Consider the following 21,550-nt stretch of genomic DNA (forward strand, 5'->3'; position numbering starts at 1 on the left):
ATTTTACAATATTATTGTACTGCATACACAAGTCAAAGCCATATATACGCTTAGCAAATCTCTAATGCCCTTTAGCCGGGTCAAGAGACTACATTCTCTTTGGTGTTGTATTACATTAGCATGCATTTCTTTGTACAGTAGTTTGTAGTTGGAATGCCTTATTAAGGTTTTGCCTTTGGCCATGAATAACTGTCAGAGAATTCCGTGCTTGACATGTATACAATTTTGGAACCAGGCCATATGTAAACTCTGATGATTAATTGCTTTTCAAAAGATCAAGAGAATGCAATTTTGTCCATTGGCATAATTTACGGACTACTATATGTCTTTATAGACCATCTCCCCACTGAATTTTATCCTTGTAGGATACTCTATAGTCAGATATAGTCTAGATGGATTTGCACAATGGAGGGATTTCTTAGAGACTGGAGAGATTACCTGCTGAGTCACTGAGATGCCCAGAGTAAGTAATATTTACTGAGAAACTTGTCATAGTGATAGAAGTGATTATCCTAAAACCATTTCCTTTAACTCCTCCTATAACTGATTATATAACCACTAAAAGCAAAGCGATGCTGAACACAGAACACTGAACATGGAAGCACAACAAGGAAAGCTATGAAGTCTGTTACTAGGTACAACAACCTTAATTATTATATAAATATTTAGGCTTTTCTTGATATATTAAACACACACCCTTATTAGCTTATATCAAAACATTCAAATTACAGTTTTTCTTAATTTGGATGTAGCCTGCCTTTAAATACAATGATATGGTCCGGTTTTGACGATCCACTTTAGTCAACAACACTGTATGAAAGTAATAAGTCATAAACTCAATAAACTACAAAAGGATAGGTCCTCTGCCCTTTGTATTTAGACATGAGTTGAAGCCATTTTTATAAATATTAAGTTTATATACATATATATATATATAGAGAGCATTTGTCCACATAAATTGGAACTAATTGGATACTTTGAATGGATATCCTATGTCCAGAAGGTGACATTGTTTAAACCCCTTCTTGTAGATTTATTATATGCTGAGTTTCATGTTGCTTGTAGAGATGTGTGAAATTTTCGCTCAACTTTGGGAAACTATAAATATTGCATATTTTGCTAACGTTTTAGAAAAATTCACCAAGCTTTAAAAACTTGAAATTCTAATGAGAAAATGCCCTCTTCAACAAATTTGATTGAAGATATTTACGGCAAATAACATTCCTAGGGCACAAACACACAGACAAACACCATTACCCTTTTAGAGTTCTAACTGAAACTCGATGGTGTGAATAACTGTTTGAGTCAAGTGAGCAAAAGATTATACCAATGACTAATGGTAAAGAGGGATAGTGTGAGGTTCAGGTCCTTGCTGGCTGACGGGCCTCTCTCTACATCTAACTTTTGCAGGAAAATAACCACACAAAAAATACATGGGTTAAAAACTTTTTAAATCTTTAGTTAATAACCACATTTGTTGGAAAAATTATGAAAATGTTTGACTACTAAACTGTGAGAAATGTCCTCATCTCTAGTTTATCTTTTATTAGGTACCATGTAGGTGCACTTTGTCACATTACATTAGAAATAAACATACAGTATATTTGTAAATTCATACATGTTAAAATTGGCAGATTCAACTCAATTGATTTATTGTTAATAAATGTTTTCTGGATATTTAACTAAAACAGGTGTGGTTTGTAGAAAAATGAATGTTGAAATGCAATGGTAAAATGCAAGTTGAGGAACTTTTTATCAGTATGCATGAAAAAGATGTTTTTAATGCACCCGCAGTTATCTTATTACTAAAGTCTTCCAGATGCAAAACTGGAGGGAAAAAAAAGTGCAAAAAGACATCCGCATATTTTTAAGTTTAGTCCCGCAGAAAGCAATGGGACTTTTTCCTCTAATAAATGCCCTACTTTTGCCGCTAGGAGACATTGATATACAAAATAAAAATAAATAAAAAACCTTGCATCAAGGCAAAACTAGCTAAAAAAATTGAAAGATTAACCCAGTGGTGGACAAACATAAATACGTAGGAGCCAGACAGAATTGTTAGGAGCCAACATATTGTTATGCACCAAAGGGTGCGTTGGGGGGGGGGGGGAGAGGGGTCTGGGGAACCAGCGTCTCTGTGTGTGTCAGTATATCTGTGACATACAGACACCCTTTCATACAGACACCCTTTCACACAGACACCCTCTCACACAGACACCCTCTCACACAGACACCCTTTCACACAGACACCCTCTCACACAGACACCCTCTCACACAGACACCCTTTCACACAGACACCCTCTCACACAGACACCCTCTCACACAGACACCCTCTCACACAGACACCCTCTCACACAGACACCCTCTCACACAGACACCCTCTCACACAGACACCCTTTCACACAGACACCCTCTCACACAGACACCCTCTCACACAGACACCCTCTCACACAGACACCCTCTCACACAGACACCCTCTCACACACTGTTCATTGAGAGCAGGCGCAGGTAGAGTATTAGAGAGCTCCTAATAGTTCCGCCCCCAGCACACTTGCGCCTCTGCCACCTCCTGCCATTTGCTCCACACCATCAACCGCACTACTCACTAAGCGACGTGGCAGTGACTGATCTGTCAATCACAGCTGTGCAATGACATATCAGTCATCACTGTGCACAGCGTAGGCACCAGGGGGGAAATTTTAGGCACTCAGGATTTTTCCATCCCTGGATTAATTTATACTTATGGTGAGACAAATGACACCTGGGAACATACCTAAGAGATATATATTTATTTGGTTTCTCTCTCTGTCTCTCTCCCTCTCTATAGTATTCTATCAAATCAGATACAAAATGTAGTGGTTTTCAGTAGTATTCACCCCCTACCAAAAATGTTGCAAGTTGTTGAATTACAAATAATGTATGGGCATTTTTTTCAAACAAACTATTTTTATTCAAAGCTATAGTGCAGGGGTCGCCAACCTTTTTGTGCCCAAGGGCGCACTTGAGAGTCCAGGAGAGTGGCGGCCACCAACCAAATAATTCATAGACACACACAATACTCTTACCTTGGGGGGAGACCTCCAGCATGAGAGAGAGGTGCACAGTAGCTTTCCTCATGCCTCTCTCCTATGCCCCCACCTCTTTCTGTCCCTTCACCTCTCTCTCTCCCTTCCCCAACTATCTCTCTCTTTCCAACCTCTCTCTCTCCCACCTCTGTCTCTCTCCCACCTATCGCTCTCCCATCTCTCTCTCTCCCACCTCTCTCTCCAAAACCTCTCTCTCTCGCTCTCCCTGCACCTCTCTCTCTCCCCCACCTCTCTCAATGTCAATCGACGATCCCCATCAAGCTTATCAGAACTGGGGAAAAAAAGTCTCCATCCTACTGTGCAAAGCAAGTAGAGACCAATCCAAAAAGACTCATAGCAGTAATTGCTGCAAAAGGTGCTTCTAACAAGCACTGACTTAAGGGGCTGAATACTTATGCAACCAGAACATGTCACTCCCCCTCCCCCCACGTGCTGACATTTAACCTCCTCCTCATATAACAGTGCTCACTTGAACTACTACAGCTTTGTATAAAAATAATTTATTTGAAAATACATTATTTGTAATTCAACAACTTGTGTCATTATTGCTAGGGGGTGAATACTTCTGCAAACCACTGTATGTGCAAATTATTTAAAATTGTGCAATTTTTATGCATAGATAATTCTTAATGAATATGGAAAAAATGCCAGATTTGTGTTGCATCAAATCAAATGCAGTTTGGGTTGATTTTGCATTGGAAATTTCAGAGTGTAATTAATAGGTCCCTATGTATCAGGGCAAAAGTCGTGCACTTCTGAAGCAAAAAGATTGTTCCAAATGTATCAATGATTTTTTTCTTTTATACATAAATTGCAATTTTGTTGTTCCACAGTATTTTTTATCATTACCTCCATATCAGTTTTAACGATTGCTTTTCAGCTACCAGTCCAGTATTTTTTAAATATATTTTATAGAGAGAAATGTATTAATCACCAGATCTAGGTATGATGGCCCTACATATAGTATGACACAAGCCTTCCTTTCCAAAGATATACAGTATGAGCCCAAATTTACTATCCCAGAAGCCAGCTCATGGCCACTGAAAGACACCTTGCAAGTGTCTTACGGTGTTGGAAGGTGTCTTATGAAATGGCACTGCTTAGTAAACTTGTGCTACGATCTCAAATTCCAAATTCTTCATTATTATGGGGAAAAGAGCAAGGTGACATAGAACCAAAGATCACGTAAACGCCTTAATGTTTTGCTCTCTGGGATAAGTCAGTTCCAAAATTTATTTTGGAACATTTTATATCAGTTAAAATAATAAATTTTATAAGACCCCATTAGAGTAGATAAAGAAAATAAATCTGTGTGGCCGTACATTCAGATTTACTCATAATATGCAGAGAATATGCACAGATGTAGAACATCAGGCTGAATTCTGAATATCTAAAGTATTGGATAACTTAATTTAGCCCATATGGATTTAATGTTTGTAATCTATAAATTCACTTTGATTCCTGTTCTATAATAACGTATTCTAATCCACTCTCCTTGTAAGATGTGCTACACTATCCGGTCTAACTGCAGAAATGTAATACTTTGTGGATTTCTCACTGAGTGTAGTTATATACTGTGCAGTATGTGTGTGAGGTGGGGAGACTGAATATTGAATAGGTTAATTGATACAACACATTTTAGTGCTCTTTAAATACTTTGATGCCCGTGGTCCATTATACATTTTAACAGTGTTTATATTATTTATATAGGATCAATATAAAGCCATGGAGGCTTTATAATGTGCTTTAATTACTTCTATTATTATATGATTAATAAATAGTTTTCATTATTAGTTTTTAATTTACGAAAGGGGGCTTTAACAGAAAGGGTTGTTTGACACATAACAAATATACCTAAGAATCTGTTGTAATGTATCAGTCTCCATTGCTTCAATATTGTTTGGCTGTTGTAAGGATGTGATTAGGTTACTGTATGCAATATACATGTAAGTGTTATGGTAGGAGTTACTTGACATACATATACAATTATTGATAATCTGCTGTTAGTGTTCTTTCCTTATGCTGGAGACAGAGACTATGCCAGTGACAGCAGCAGGCAGATCTAGGTCATCATACACCTTTGGTTTTACTTTCTCAGCTGTGGCAAGTGACTAGTGATGCTGCTTCCTTAACATAAGCACACAGCTGTTTTAGCAGGATTTGCAGCAATTTAAACCTGCTGTGGAACCCACACATGGTGTCCCTGTCTCTTGTATGACCTAAACCACCCAGCACCTCTGCTGCTGCTTTGGCTCTAGCTGGTAGGTCTTGCTTCTGCAGAGAGCATAGAATGTAAAGTATGGAAATAATGACATAGATGTGTAGATACTGGCACTGGCGGCATCATGGCGTTTTGAGAGCTCTTTATTTTGGATGATGGTGTTGGATGTTTCACAATCCTTTCCTTGAGTATCAGCTGTTATCTTACAAATCCGCTTGTGACTAGCTTCTTCTTCCTCCATGGCCTCTTCCTCTGACACTGTCTTCACAAAGCTACTGTACTGTAAGTGCTGTCGCGGTCACAGAGCCTGTGCAATCCTCAGTGTATTTTATCCCCCCTTCCACCCCCCTACATATTGGAATATTACATCTTGCTTTTTGTACAAATATGCCTTTGGGCAGATCTTTCTGTACTAATTTTTTTGAGGTTTTCAAGTTTAAGGTATGTAACGGGTTTCCCCCCCCCCCAATCGCAGATATATTGTGGGGTGCAAGAGAACACATCACATTCATAATAACCTGTGTCCCTCTCACGAGGAGACACTAACCGCGACGTCTCGCAGGACGCTTCCCCAACACCAGGTGATCCCACCCAGTGTCCAAAGAACCCCACCCAGTGCAGAGAGAGTCAATGGGTGACTGCGCAGTCACTATTTATACTAAGGGCCCGTTGGAGCCGAGCAGGCTTCACAAAGGATCAGTCGTGTGATGGTTCCGTCTGATCCCACACCGGACTCCTTGCACGCGGACCGCCAGGGGCGATCCGAACCTGGAAACAGTCTCTGCGGACCCCAACTTGGATCCGGACCTCTTAGCAGGAACCGCAGCGTCCGCTGTGTCCCTATCTAATCTTCCCTACTGTGACAGGATCCCTAACATAGGACCTGTCCCTACAGCACTAAGTGACACGCGCTATACTATAGGCCGTCCCTATAGCACAGCTACCTGCAATGGCTTTGGGAAAACTCCTAGGGGCCTACAGGGGTTAATGACCTGTCCCACTCCCCTAACTCTCCAAGTCCCCTCAGCCTCACTACTACCTGAGTCCCAGCGCCTACAGCAGCAAGCTGTAGCTCACTGGATGCTGGCAGCCAACGTGCTGCGCAACAAGATGCCTGCCTGTCAGACCTCACAGCACTGACAGCCGTGACTCTGACAAGGCAACACTCTAACACTAAGGGCAGCGTCCCTATCTTGGGCCTCCCTCAGCACTTACCCACTAACCTAGTGGGGAGTTGGGGCCTACCTGGGGTGTGGGTACCTATAGGGTTGCAGGAGCAGCACTCGCTCCCCGCACCCTTCCTTGTCTCACCGCTCCCCTGCTCCAACTTGCAATCCTGAGTGACAGGGTCCCTTAACCTAGGGCATTCCCTGGCAACACTCACTACATTGGGGTAACTAGCTATCTCGGGCCCTGGGGGTGCTGGCCTAGTACAGGGAGTCCCTGACTCCTGTACCCTACCTCCTTCCCTGGGCTGCTCCGGTCTCTGACTGACTAGCCTGCTCCAACTGACAAAAACCCTGTCTGCACACAACATTGTTGCAACTCTGCAGCATGAGAATCTGCCAGCTCTATTGGCTTCAATGCTGCCTGTGACAAGGGTGAAAGTGCAGTCCCCAGAGGCTGCTGGGAATTGTAGTCCTTGGCAAAGCTCTTTTCTATGGGGACCGCGTGCGCGATCTTTCTTGCGCATGGGCGAAGCTCGCGCCATAACCAAGAGGGCGGTGCCCGCCGGGAGAAGTCGCCGTCCACTTCCTCCACTGCCACAGGGGTAAGGCAGGGGGCAAAGGAAGATCAGGGGAACCGGGGGTGACCCCCTTACAGGTAGTTTTAGCTTCTGCTTTTTTTGACAAGTAATATGACAAATTGCCAATTCAGTGTTTATAAAGACAATAGGGGAGCCTCTGCCCCTGCTACTACCGCAAAAAATAGTAGTAGTGAGCGGCTGGGTATTGACATTTAACCCTTTGCCTCCCATCTGGTAATGAGTTTAACCTAGGGTATCTCTGGACCCTATTCCCAGTGTTCATTTATCATTGGATCAAGATGTGCTTAACTGACATTATTCTGCAACATTGATATATGTTACCCCTGAAGGATCACAAGAAAATAATTTACTTATTCTACCCTGTGCCACTTGACTTAATACACCAGACTTTTGCATAATTTTGCTTTATTTCTGAACAAGTCAAACATTTAATCACCTCCTCCTTGTGTGCAGGCATGTACACACACACACACACACACACACACACACACACAGGATTCCATAGCTGTGCATGTAAGCACAGAATCCAGTACATGCTGTGGCACCATTAGGGTTAACTATGACATTCCTTACCTGAAGGGCCTATATATACCTGCCAGCCTGCAGGGTTCCCTCACTAGTACTCACCACTTCGCCTTGAGAAAGCTCTCACGAAACGCACGCGTCGGCTCCGTTTTCAGACGTGCACAGTTCTGACTTTCACCGCATCTGACTATCTCAAACCACGAGCTGATGCGGCTCTGTGTACATGCACTCATACAGGTTCAATGAGTGCCCCGACGGACCCCACAAACCTCTTTTAAAGCTTACAGGGCTACAATATTACCCTGAGCCAAGATACATATGTACCTACGATTAGTGTCAATACCTGATTAGCCTGGTTCATGTACCTTGCGTCTATAAATGAGGCAAACACAGAGTAGGTAGCGCTATCTATATATGTGATGTAACCCTAATGCAGGTATTACCCTAGCATGGGGGGCTGCCTAAACACTAAAACTGACCCCCTGGTCAGTGACAGAACAAGAGAAAAAAATTATAGTGTTAAAAGGCGCCAGCAGGTAAAGGATATATTCACCAACAGGAAGAAAACCGAAATGGATTCCAGACGGTAGAGATGTGCTTAAAGAAAATGCAAAAAACACAAAACATAGTGTAATACTGTATGTACAAGAAACAAACAACATATACTATACTAATATTAATTTAAAAAATATATATCAGCTGAGATCAAGGGTGAGGAAGAGAGCAGCTCGCTCTCGAAACGCGTAGGGTTAATTTGTGGGACTCAAATCACTACGCCTGGAGGTGCTTCCCGTGCCGTGACGAATCAGCTGTTTATCAGCTTGTACTCAGAATTATCGTGAATCTGCTGCGGTGTACCTGCCACCAGCCACGAGGAGGTGGGAGTGCCAGGGAGAAGTAAGCCCGCGCAGTTCAGCGTGTGTAGCTGGAATCTTGGCCCCGAACCCGGTGCAACAGCTGAGTGAGCAGCACGCAATTGCTGCGTTTTCATCGATCACCAGCTGCGACGAGAAACGAGAGCCAGGGGAGAAACACACGCGGTCTGGCGTGTGCTACTATCATCTTGGCCCAGATTCCTGTGCAGGGGCTGTGTGAGCTGAAAAGAGAGGGGATACTCTCCAATATATCCACCGCTTGCAAACCATTTTCGTCCGGTGAGTGGGCACTCCACCTGGTGTAGCTGAACACGGGTCCCATATTAATTGTCCTTAATATTGTCTTAGATTAATGTGTTATATTATTTGCTATGTTTTTTATGTCCAGTGTTTTTAAACTATTTTATTAAATGTTGTAATATTCTTACCACCCTTGATCTCAGCTGATATATATTTTTTAAATTAATATTAGTATAGTATATGTTGTTTGTTTCTTGTACATACAGTATTACACTATGTTTTGTGTTTTTTGCATTTTCTTTAAGCACATCTCTACCGTCTGGAATCCATTTCGGTTTTCTTCCTGTTGGTGAATATATCCTTTACCTGCTGGCGCCTTTTAACACTATAATTTTTTTCTCTTGCGTCTATAAATGACTTAGGAGTCCTGACAGCATATCTCTGCATTACTTACCTTATATGAAGAGTTTCCTCGGTCAGCAGGATTTATTGAATACTAATCAGTACCTTTATCTGTGTGAATAGTTATAGCTGCTACACTGTGTGTTACATAGCTGATCCTCACTCCCTGCCTCAATGCTTATTCACCAATAACCTCCCTCACGTTAAGGGCAAACAGAGGACACCATCTATACTTTAAGGTCCACTGCGAGGTTATTCCAAGGGTATAACATCAGTCTTTACTGATATATCCATCTAGCATAGGGTTCTGCTACTTTAGGGACCTTTATCTACGTTACCGGCCCTAAATACTTACCTGTACAGTTGTGTGCTATCCTGAGTACACACCCATTCTGAGCACTGTTGCAGATCCCCTAGAGGTTACCAGAGGCTAAATCAGCAATCGTATAGATTCACCAATACCTTTGCCCACAGCCACATAGAGAGCACCTTATCTACTCTGATCACACCCTTACAGATGGCTGTTTGTGTGGTGTATCAATATACTATAAACGTAACACCATAATTACTCATCGGCAACTGTATATCCCAACACCCTAATTCATTAGGCTACTTGTTCTAGCGATCTACAGTATATGTTATCTTGTTTTTGATATCCCTGTATGTATCCACCTCTATACAGATCCTATATTAGGACTGTGATTTAGTGTACTATTAGCATTTCCTGGTAGCACACACATATGTCAGGATCCTGAGCCTATACGGCTGTTAGTATTGGGATCCATCACGCACTTTCAGCTTGTCATTTTAACACCATTTTATTTATTTGCATATAATAATAAAGATGATTTTAATTCCTACACATATCTCCGGAGGGTGAGCTCGAGTGCTAAAGTTGGGTTCCTTCTCTCTCAGTTACAATTCAGTGTTTAGCAATTGATGTTGGAATATTTGCAAAAAAGCACTAATTTTAAATGAATTATTTGTTTTCATTTATCACGAAGGAAGAGCCTTTGTGCTACAATTATTGTTACCATTACTAGTCATGCACTATTAATATTAGTCACCAGTTCAGTTTTCATTATGAAAAGCGACTCAGAGCTTACATTTTATTTTGTGTTTACAAAAACAAAAGTACTTATTAAATAACCATGAGTGAGGCTTACATATGTTCAGTACAGCAACATTTTTGGTTTTCAATTATCGTTTTCTCAGCAGTAGGAGACATTGTTGCAGTACGCCAAACAGTGTGCTGCAGTGGAGTTTTATTGTGGGGTACATGATCAGCTTACAGATGCAGCACATACATGCCAACCATAACAAAATATCCACAGTGTGATATTTTAACTACAGTATGAAAGAAACAAGAAGAACAAACTCATTATTGTCTTTCTGTACATACAGATGGAGCGGCCGTTATTTGAACATTTACCTGGGTAAATGTTGCGTTCTGCCGCGTGGTGTTGCGAGATGTTCCGTTGCAGGCATAATGGCCCATCGGATTACTCACTGTAACTGCGCGCCTCTCACAGACGATTGCAGGGTTTTTATTTCATTTTAAACATTACAGTAATGTAGCAGGGGGTCTCCGGAGCTGAACCGCATTTACACTGGCGACACAGTTTATTACACTGCGGCCAGATCCGCAAGCCGGGAGATTTCCCGGCTTGCTAGTGGCCGCCCCTCGGCGTGCCGCGCGTCATAGACGCGCGGTCACGCGTCTTCGGGAGCGTGCGCCCCCTGCACGCGCGTCCAGGGGCTCCCCGAGGGAGCCCTGGTGTCCCGCGATCGCGGGACAGCGGCAGGGGGTTCCGGGGGACCCGGCGGACCCGGCAGCGGTAGGGAGAGCGCCCCGATCGGAGGGCGCTCTTCCGCTGCTTCGGCGCGCGCCCGTCACTCTCGGGCGCGCGCCAGGCTACTGCTGCGGCACAGAACGGGCAAATGCTCGAATAAACTGTGCCGCAGCAGTATTTCAGGTCCGGGGACACCCTACTTCCCGAGATACAGGCCCCGTTATGTTGTGCCGGTATCTCCTATGCATGGAAATGTCTTGCGTTACATGATCGGGACATTTCCATGCATAGGAGATACCGGCGCCTGTATATCGGGAAGCAGGGGGTCCCCGGACCTAAAACCAATGCGGTTCTGCTCTGGAGACCCCCTGCTCATCTACACTAGTCAGAAATGTAAATATTTAGTAAGCACCAATATGCAACTCACTCCATGTGCCCCCACATAAAACTAATATTTATTTTTATAGACACAGGATTAATACCACAGGCCGTGTGGTTCACACGGGTGTTTGGGGGCCCTCTGGTGGTCCCTGCTAGGCTTCGTGGGCCTCCAGGTGGTCCCTGCGGGTGTCTGGGAGTCCTCCTCATGGGTGTCTGGGGGCCCTCGCATGGTTCCCACGGGTGTCTGGGGCCCTTGGATGGTCCCTGTGGGGCCACTGGTACCTCCCCAAAGGTGTCCGTTGATCCTCAGGTTGTCCCTGTGGGCATTTTTGTGGGTCCTCAGGTGGTCCCCGTGGGTCCCTGCTGGCCTGCAGTACCATTACTGCATTTAAAAATAAAATAAACATCAACCAGTGTGACTTGTCAGATCTGTATACTAATGCTGTACAATGTCCCTCTCTCCCACCCTCTCTATCACAGTACTAGCATAGGACACAGTGCTGTCATTTGTCAAACAGTGTAATAGAGTGAGGAGGAGTTTTATTTTAAGGTACACTGTGTGCATACATATGGTCTCTCTAAGTCAATATACTACCACTGGTAAAAACAACATAGAGTACCACTTAGGGCGTAATTTTTTATAGTCCTAACCAGGGGGTCCTTGAATCCAAATGAAAGTAAAAAAAAAAAAAAATGTATAATTGGGATTGCTGCTCTAATTTTAGTCTAATTTTTAAAACAAATTGCATAGAATTTTTATTTGCAAACCCATGATATCAACCAGTTTAAAAAAAAAAAAAAAAAAAAAAGAAATCTATTCTGATAAGTTTTTTTCAAGTTTTGACTCGAATTTTGTTGGATTCTGAGAACTAAAACTGCTCGACTTGACAAATGATCAAACTGCTCGACAAGCAGTTCAACACTAACGTTGAAATCTGCAGCGTTGGGATTTCTGACCCCGGAATGTACCCATCCTTACTGAATAATAATACATGTCTGCATTGCATGGTATTTATGAAATCACTTTAATACATACTAACCATTCAGAGCAAATATTTTGTGCGCACAAACTCTTGAATAGGGTTAATTCACTTGCATGGGACGTACTGTAATGAGTTGTGTAATACAACCACTTGGTAAACATGAGCCTATATCTATAACATGGAATGCATTTCACACACTGATACATATAAGGCCTCAGCAGAGGTGTGGTGTACGGTTATGTTATTTTACCGTCAGCTTCCTTAAATTAGGGTCAAGTATGTATGTACATATCGTACAGTCATATTTTTTATACCTGAACCAAGGGAATAGCTGCTCAAAGCTCTAAACGGAGAGTCAAGAAATATAAATAATAAAGTCAATGTAACTTAGGACAACTCTGGTTGGAAGTGAGGGAAAATTCAAACGTAGGATTCATCATAAACTGCTGGGAGAAGTAACCAGGAACCAGGTATGCAGTGTAGGAGTTCCAATGGACAAACGCTACCTGGGATAAGCATATAACAGAAGAAAAATGTATTACCTCCGTTGATCCCGTTATGTAGCACTCCGTTATCACTGCGTCTGTACTTGGTGTTTGGCGTGGATGTCGTAGTCTCCAAATCAACTGCCAACTCCTTCTCTCCAAACCCTGTGGAGCTCCTGAGTGCCGGTGGTGTGTGTAACCACTTCCGGTCCGTCCGGGAACGCTCCACTCGCTCTGCAGGTTCCACCAGTACCTCCTATGTGGAAAAGGATCCCATATATTATTTATTTATTTTATTTATAAAATATTTTACCAGGAAGTAATACATTGAGAGTTACCTCTCGTTTTCAAGTATGTCCTGGGCACAGAGATAAACAAATAATACATGGTTACAAATACAGTTACATAAATGAACAGGGTATACATTATATACAAGACATTGCGTGCATAGTTAAAGAAAATATCTATTATGGGTGTATGAAACAGTTACAGACCAGGTTAAAATGTGAGACAGCCTTAGATAGACCCTCACAGCCACAGTGCGTCTCTCCAATCAACAGGCAGTGTATAAAGAAAAAAGGATTGGTATGAAACTGCGACGTCCAAAAATAAAGCACCATCAGCTCACCAGAAGGTTGGAAGAATAAAAAAGTTTATTAAACTACATAAAAAACAAAAAGTAACAAACAAAATACAACAGAAAAACCTCCTACGCGTTTCAGGCTCTAAAAGCCCTTTCTCAAGGATCCTTGAGAAAGGGTTTTTAGAGCCTGAAACGCGTAGGAGGTTTTTCTGTTGTATTTTGTTTGTTACTTTTTGTTTTTTATGTAGTTTAATAAACTTTTTTATTCTTCCAACCTTCTGGTGAGCTGATGGTGCTTTTATTTTTGGACGTCGCAGTTTCATACCAATCCTTTTTTCTTTATATATTTTTTATACTACCTTTTTTATTCAGAGATTTCAATATAATATAATAATACAACAATTTGATAAGATAGGTGTAAGTTTTTTCAAATGTCACTTTTGCTTTATTACCATATAAATTTTTAATTTTTCTGATTGTTCTACATGTTAAACACAAGCTATCATATCTTTATAGATATTCTCATTGCCATTTTCTCTCCCTGTCCGACACCCAGGGCTGGCCATGTCTCACGGATCTCTGTTTTGGTTCTGCGCATGCACGTACCGGCGTTGGGGTGTGTTACATTGTGCCTGCTATGGGAGTCTGAGGGGAGGAAACTTTTCAGCCCTTGTGATGCAAGGGTTGACGTCATCATCTTCACGCTCTTTGGGCAGCTTCCATTGCCATGACGGATCTGCCCACAGTTAGTTACTGCGCAAGCGCGTACCTGGGTGGATGACAGACCCATCCTGGCTCTGGATTGGTTGCCAGGGGTGTGACCTATGAGTGTTATGTGAGCGCATCGCGTCTGGCTTATGGTGTACGATTTTTTAACTTGTCAGCGGGAGTGGCGTTGCACTTGTCCTGCTGTTGGCGACCTCTATTGCCAGGACGGATCTATCCACATTGTGGTTATTGCGCAAGCGCGTACCACGGTGGATATTGGATCTGTCCTGGCTCTGGATGGGTTGTCAGGATCAGTACTTGTGGTTTCCATGCCCACAGATGCACTTTGGAGCCTTTTTAGACACACCATGGGCTTGTTAGCATTCAGGTAGGGCGGTTCTATTTTGTGCTATGTGTATTGGTTAATTTTGTCAACTTGTTTCTATAAATATGTTAATAAAGTTGGATATGTATACCTTGACAAAGCGCTCTGTGTATATATATATATATATATATATATATATATATATATATATTATAGATATAGATATAGATATAGATATAGATATAGATCTACTGTGTGTATATATATTGTGATGTCTCCGTCACAGCGTAGGATCTTATGTCCCAGATCAAGGCAGGAAACGTAGTATTTCTCTATATGGGGTTTATTTACAGGGTTAAATAATATACTAACAGGCCCACCGTCCCTTTAAGTCAAAACAAATCATAGAATAAATGCCTACTCCTCTTAGGAGACTAACTACACATTCAGCTGTGTTTGGTTTTCGCCAAACGTGGCGCTGTGCATTATGGCCAAACATCTCCACTTCGGTCTCGTCTGCCCAAAGGACATTGTTCCAGAAGTCTTGTGGTTTGTTCAGATGCAACTTTGCAAATCTAAGCCGTGCTGCCATGTTCTTTTTAGAGAGAAGAGGCTTTCTCCTGGCAACCCTTCCAAACAAACCATACTTGTTCAGTCTTTTTCTAATTGTACTGTCATGAACTTTAACATTTAACATGCTAACTGAGGCATGTAGAGTCTGAGATGTAGCTCTTGGGTTTTTGCAATTTCTGAGCATTGCACGGTCTGACCTTGGGGTGAATTTGCTGGAACGTCCACTCCTGGGAAGATTGGCAACTGTCTTGAATGTTTTCCACTTTTGAATAATCTTTCTCACTGTAGAATGATGGACTTTAAATTGTTTGGAAATGGCTTTATAACCCCTCCCAGATTGATGGGCAGCAACAATTGCTTCTCTAAGATCATTGCTGATGTCTTTCCTCCTTTGCATTGTGTTAACACACACCTGAATGCTCCAGACCAGAAAACTGCTAAAACTTCGGCTTTTATAGAGGTGGTCACACTTGCTGATGATCAATTAATCAAGGGCATTTGATTAGCAGCACCTGTCTGCTACTTAGCATCTTAATTCCTATGGAAGCAGTAAGGGTGTACTTAGTTTTTTACACATGGCTTCTCCATTTTGGCTCTATTTTTGTTAAATAAATCATGACAGTGTAATATGGCATGTGTTGTTGTTCATCTGAGGTTGTATTTACCTAATTGTAAAACCTGCTACTGTAAGTAACAGATGATTGTTATTATGTCCTGATACAGTATGTAAAACCATAGAATTCAAAGAGGGTGTACTTTCTTTTTCACACAACTGTGTGTGTTATATATATATATATATATATATATATATATATATATATATATATATATATATATATATATAGATAGTGTTCGACAAACCTATACATTTGCACGCCCCGGGCGAGTGGATTTAACATCGTGGCGAGCTTCTATTGGCCCAAGCAGCACATGTGTGGTTCTAGGTGGCGAGTAGATTTTTTGGTGATTTGTCGACCATTGTACACACACACACACACACACACACACACACACACACACACACACACACACACACACACACACACACACACACACACACACACACACACACACACACACACACACACACACACACACACACATTTTACCAGATGGGGATCCAGGAAAAACGAGACAGCACACAGTCAGGGAAATCCAAAGTAAATGTATTCAAGACAAATACATAGGCACTGCATCCAACATTTCGGTCATCATACAGTGACCTTCCTCAGGGACGTGCCTGAGGACGCCCCTGAGGAAGGTCACTGTATGATGACCGAAACATTGGATGCAGTGCCTATGTATTTGTCTTGAATACATTTACTTTGGATTTCCCTGACTGTGTGCTGTCTCGTTTTTCCTGGATCCCCATCTGGTAAAATATTTTTCTGTGTATATGCATATATGGGATAAGCATCAGTGAATAATCTGTTTTCAGTGTGCCAACTGCTCTTTATTTTTTTTATATATATATATATATAATATATATATATATATATATATATATATATATATATATAAATATATATATATATATATATATATATATATATATATATATATATATATATATATATTCTCCTTGAGGTGCTGTGCAATAAATTCAAGAGTGAGTCATCTACCCTAGAGCTGTACTGAATATTTGCTTGTTTCTCTTCATGCACAAGTAATGTTTACATACTCATAACAATACCAATTTGGAGCAGTAAGGAATGTGAATATTACACTCTGGGCTTTAACTTATCTGTCTATTATATCTGTCTATGATATCTGTTTATGGTAAGCGAGAACCGTAAGCCCTCAGAATTATCCCTCAGATGGACAGTGTCAAAAAGATAAATGTGGGATCCAGTATTTTATATCTTACATTTTGATTGCAGAACTGTCACTTCTCACGGTTTAGAGTTAGGCTAACTGATAATACACAGGCTTTCTTTTATACTTCATATGCCATACTGTATTTTTCATACAGTCTCTCTATGTTATTTTGTATTGTATTACTGTTGAAAAATAGTGCAATATATTAAAAAATAGCTGTAGATTTATCAGTGAATGAGACTTTTTTTTGTTAAATCTGTTGCTTTTTTCATTCATTACTTTCTCTGTTTTTTAATCCAAACTGCCAGAACAGTTTTCCCCTCTCGTCTCCCATAGTATGTATTTCTCTCTGCTCTGCCTCCGGCATGTCTTTCTCTCTCCTCTTCTCTCAGCAAGTCTTCCTCTCTCCTCACCCCAGCATGTCTTTCTCTCTCTTCTTCCCCCAGCAAGTGTTCCTCTCTCCTCACCCCAGGATATCTTTATCTCTTCAATTCCCTCAGCATGTCTTTCTCTCCCCACTTCCCCCAGAAAGTCTATACCTCTCCTCCAGCATGTCTTCATCTTTTCTCTCCCCAACATGACTTCCTCTCAGCATTTCTTTCTCTGTCATCTTCCCCCAGCATGTCACTGATCTGTCCTCTTCTCTTTTGTGACATTTCTTTTCCCCTTCCTTTCTATTTCTCTTCTTCCCCTTCATGTCTGTCTTTCTCCCTCACCTTTTTCAGTCTGTCTCTGCCGCATGCTCCAGTCCTATGCTGCTCTGCAGTGCTCTTCCTGGGGCTCTGCCCACTGAATGTTCAGCAAGCAGAAATTGTAAGAATTCTGCCCGATCCATGCCGGGTTTTGCTGCAGTTCGGGATTTCCATGTTGCTTGACCTTTTTGCTCAGTTCGGCCATTTTGTTTCCTAGCAGCCTGCTATATAAGGCTGCAATTCCTAAGGGGAGAAGCCAAGCAAGGGTTTAAGTTTTGCAGCTCCTGTTGGTCTTTGCTGTCACGCCTTTCCTTTTTGTCTGTTTGGATTCCTCCTGTTGCTGACACCGGACCGTGACCTCGCTGCTTTCTGCCTGCCCTGACCTTTTGCCTGTCGCCTGGACTCTGCACCACTTCCTGTTCCCTTAACTATGCACCGCTGCCGCCAGCCCTAACCTCCTGCCGGCTTACCGACTTCGGATGCTCTTACAGGGTAATGCTGTTGATGTGGTCTACTTAGATTTTGCAAAGGCTTTTGATACGGTTTCACACAAGAGGTTGGTGTACAAAATAAAGAAAGTTGGACTCAGTAATAATATATGCACCTGGATTGAAAACTGGTTAAAGGACAGACAATAGAGGGTTGTCATAAATGGAACTTTTTCAGGTTGGTCTAAAGTCGTGAGTGGAGAACCTCAGGGATCGGTACTGGGACCCCTGCTTTTTAACTTGTTTATTAATGACCTTGAGGTTGGGATCGAGAGCAAAGTCTCCATCTTTGCTGATGATACTAAATTGTGTAAGGTAATAGGATCAGAGCAGGATGTAATTTCTCTTCAGAAGGACTTGGAGAGACTGGAAATGTGGGCAGGTAAATGGCAGATGAAGTTTAATACAGATAAATGTAAGGTTATGCATTTGGGATACAAGAATAAAAAGGCGACTTACAAATTAAATGGAGATATATTGGGGGAATCCTTGATGGAGAAGGATTTAGGAGTGCTTGTAGACAGCAGGCTTAGCAATAGTGCCCAATGTCATGCAGTAGCTGCAAAGGCAAACAAGATCTTATCTTGCATCAAACGGGCAATGGATGGAAGGGAAGTAAACATAATTATGCCCCTTTACAAAGCATTAGTAAGACCACACCTTGAATATGGAGTACAATTTTGGGCACCAATCCTAAGAAAAGACATTATGGAACTAGAGAGAGTGCAGAGAAGAGCCACCAAATTAATAAAGGGGATGGACATTCTAACTTATGAGGAGAGGCTAGCTAAATTAGATTTATTTACATTAGAAAAGAGGCGTCTAAGAGGGGATATGATAACTATATACAAATATATTCAGGGACAATACAAGGAGCTTTCAAAAGAACTATTCATCCCACGGGCAGTACAAAGGACTCGGGGCCATCCCTGTCACATTTTGCTCAGCGTAACATGCACCCCTCTGAGGCAGTGTGCACCGTATCTCTCCAAGGGGAACTGCTCGGAGTTCATGAGAGACACCTCGCCCAACAAAACCAACATGTTACACTCATATCAAGCCAACTCCAGGACATTATCACCCGGTTGGACATACTCCAGGTGGGTTCGACCCCTGTACCTCCATTATGGCAGCATCTCCGGCGCCAGCCCCGTCATCACCTATGCCCAGGGACCCACGGATCCCGATACCTCTACTTTATGGAGGGGACACTATGACTTTTAGAGGGTTTTTGAACCATTGTTCGAATAAGTTCAAACTTCAGCCCTCCATGTTCTGCATCCATCGATCCAGGGTAGCCTACGTCATTTCCCTATTGACAGACGAGGCTTTGGCCTGGTTTTCCCCTCTGTGGGAGAAGGAATCCCCACTAGCTAACAACGCTGTGGCATTTCTCCAAGCATTCAAAAGAGTTTTTGACGTTCCGGGTCACGGGTCCTCTGCTTCTGCTTTGCACCTTCGAATCTGGCAAGGAACTCGAACTGTGGGCCAGTATGCCATTGAGTTCTGAACCCTTGCTGCAGAGAAGACTGGAACAATGAAGCTCTGGTGGCAGTATTTTGGCAGAGGCTTTCTGATTGTTTAAAGGACGAACTGACTTGCTGGGACATCCCTAAAGAATTGATTGCTCTCTATATCAAAATGGATCTCCGGATGCGAGAACAGCAGACTGAGCGAGACCACGTCTCAAAAACCCCAATAATTTGGCTTGCCCCCCACTTCAATACTCTCCTTACGGCACCTCTCCCAGATGAGGAACTAATGCAATTAGGTGATACCAAATTAGCTGAAAAGGAGAGAACTAGGAGACGTGTCAAGGGGTTGTGCCTTTACTGTGGACTCAAAGGTCATCTTGCCCAAAATTGTCCTAAAAACGGGAAACCCCAATGCCCAGTGAAGATAGAGTAATATTCTCTGAGTATTTCTTCTATTCCTTCTCCATCACAACCTTCATGGCTCCTCCTGCTGGTTTCACTCTCCTGGTGTAAGGAATTGGGGGTCACGGCGGTCGTAGCGGGACCCTGCCTTGCAACCCGCGGCCCCGTTGTCTCCACTCCACTACCCCTCCGTCGGTACCCCCGCCGGGCAGCCGCTGCTCCGCACACTGCGGGTAAACATGTGGCTGCCATTAGACCTGCACGTGCGCTCGCCAGCCTTACAGAGTGCGTGTCAGGCACTCATGATTTATTCCCCCCTCTGGGGCTTAGACCACGCCTCCAGCAATCACACGGCTCACGAGCACACTCCCCTTCCTCTCAGCTGTTCTCAACATACCCTCATCAGCACAACCTATCCTGTGCTGCTCCGCACACTCTTCCAGCCCTGCCTCCACCTTCCATTGGTCAGCCCACCTTTAAAATCCCTATTCTCACTGCTGCACATCACTCTGCATAGTCTTTGCTAGTGGATGTGTACTTTGATTGTCTCTTCATTACAGTGCTACTCAGGTTCTGACCCTGGCTTCCTCCTGACTATGCTGCTTCTCTCGTCCCTCGAACTCGGCTTGTACCTCAACCTCCTGGATCTCTCTACTCTCTGACCTCGGCAATGGCAACCACTACGGCTCTTCTATCCTCCGGAACTGGCAAGTACTATAGCTATAGTCTGCTGGCCTGGCAATGCAAATACCACACTCTGGACACGCTCCTTCTGCTGCGGGTGCGTGTATACTTACATCCCACCTCAGTGGTAGGGACGGGTCTGGTCTGCGGGCAGCACTGCCGTAACACCTGGGGACCAGCCTCAATCTTCACTCAGGCTTTTGCAGATTCACGATCCACAGGGAATTTCATTGACCACGTATTTGTGGAACTACACTCCAATCCTCTCTGTACTAGGGAGTGTTAGCTAGGTGTTCTAATATTGTTTCCTTCACCCACTCCATCCTGTGTACTTCTGCACTCCTCATGAGGTTCTCTGGGAGATATGGATACTTGTACCCCATCTTACGGAACCTTTGTACTAACACACTCTCAGTCCTGCTGAATTTCATGAGACCCTTCTCTCTGGCTGTGCCTGGTAACACTCAAAATATGGACCCTTCCCATAACAGTGTTTTTATACTCTCTTCCTTGACTAGAGATGTACTGAGCACTGACCCTGACATGCTATTCTTATCTGTCCCCACAGCTATCAGATCTAACACAGACACAGCACCATGTTCCACTTGATCCCTCCAAGGCACAGCTTGCCCCACAGATAGTGTAGACCTAACAGGCACGCTATAAAATTTTTCCTTACTGCTTGGGGCCACGGGACTCACCGGGGACAAGGGCCGAGGGGTCAGGGGTTTACTGCTAGGAATTGGGTCGGTATGGGCTGTCGGAGCGATTTGGTCAAAGTAGCCACTCTAACGTCTCTGAAGAGAACTTTTGGGAGTCTCCCCAGAAGGACTGATAGACATGTCCACAGTTCTAGCTAGGCTTAGTTGACCATGGCCTCTAGCCTTTAGAAATCTTGCTTCTGCAATTGCTGCACCATCAAGAGAGTGCTTTGCTTCTTTCCGCTCCTTTCACTGAAAGAAGGATGGGTCCAAAGTGGACCAGTCACTCACCAGAGAGGTTGCATGATACACATACAGAAATGAACATAACAGTAATAACAG

The 21,550-nt window shown here is 42.9% G+C and overlaps 1 protein-coding gene and 1 long non-coding RNA gene across 2 annotated transcripts in view; one reads left to right on the forward strand and one right to left on the reverse strand.

The window, feature by feature from the left end:
- The window catches only part of POU2AF2 (POU class 2 homeobox associating factor 2), a 109,220-nt gene that overhangs the window by 2,524 nt on the left and 85,146 nt on the right, over positions 1-21,550 (forward strand). The window lies entirely within an intron of this gene.
- LOC142496472 (uncharacterized) lies at positions 11,303-17,585 on the reverse strand. Its single transcript, XR_012801999.1, has 3 exons — positions 17,306-17,585; positions 12,817-13,015; positions 11,303-11,673 (listed from the first exon to the last, which is right to left on the reverse strand). It is a non-coding gene; the product is annotated as an uncharacterized LOC142496472 (long non-coding RNA).

The sequence above is a fragment of the Ascaphus truei genome, chromosome 6 (genome assembly GCF_040206685.1).
Source record: "Ascaphus truei isolate aAscTru1 chromosome 6, aAscTru1.hap1, whole genome shotgun sequence".
Classification (NCBI taxonomy): Eukaryota; Metazoa; Chordata; class Amphibia; order Anura; family Ascaphidae; genus Ascaphus; species Ascaphus truei.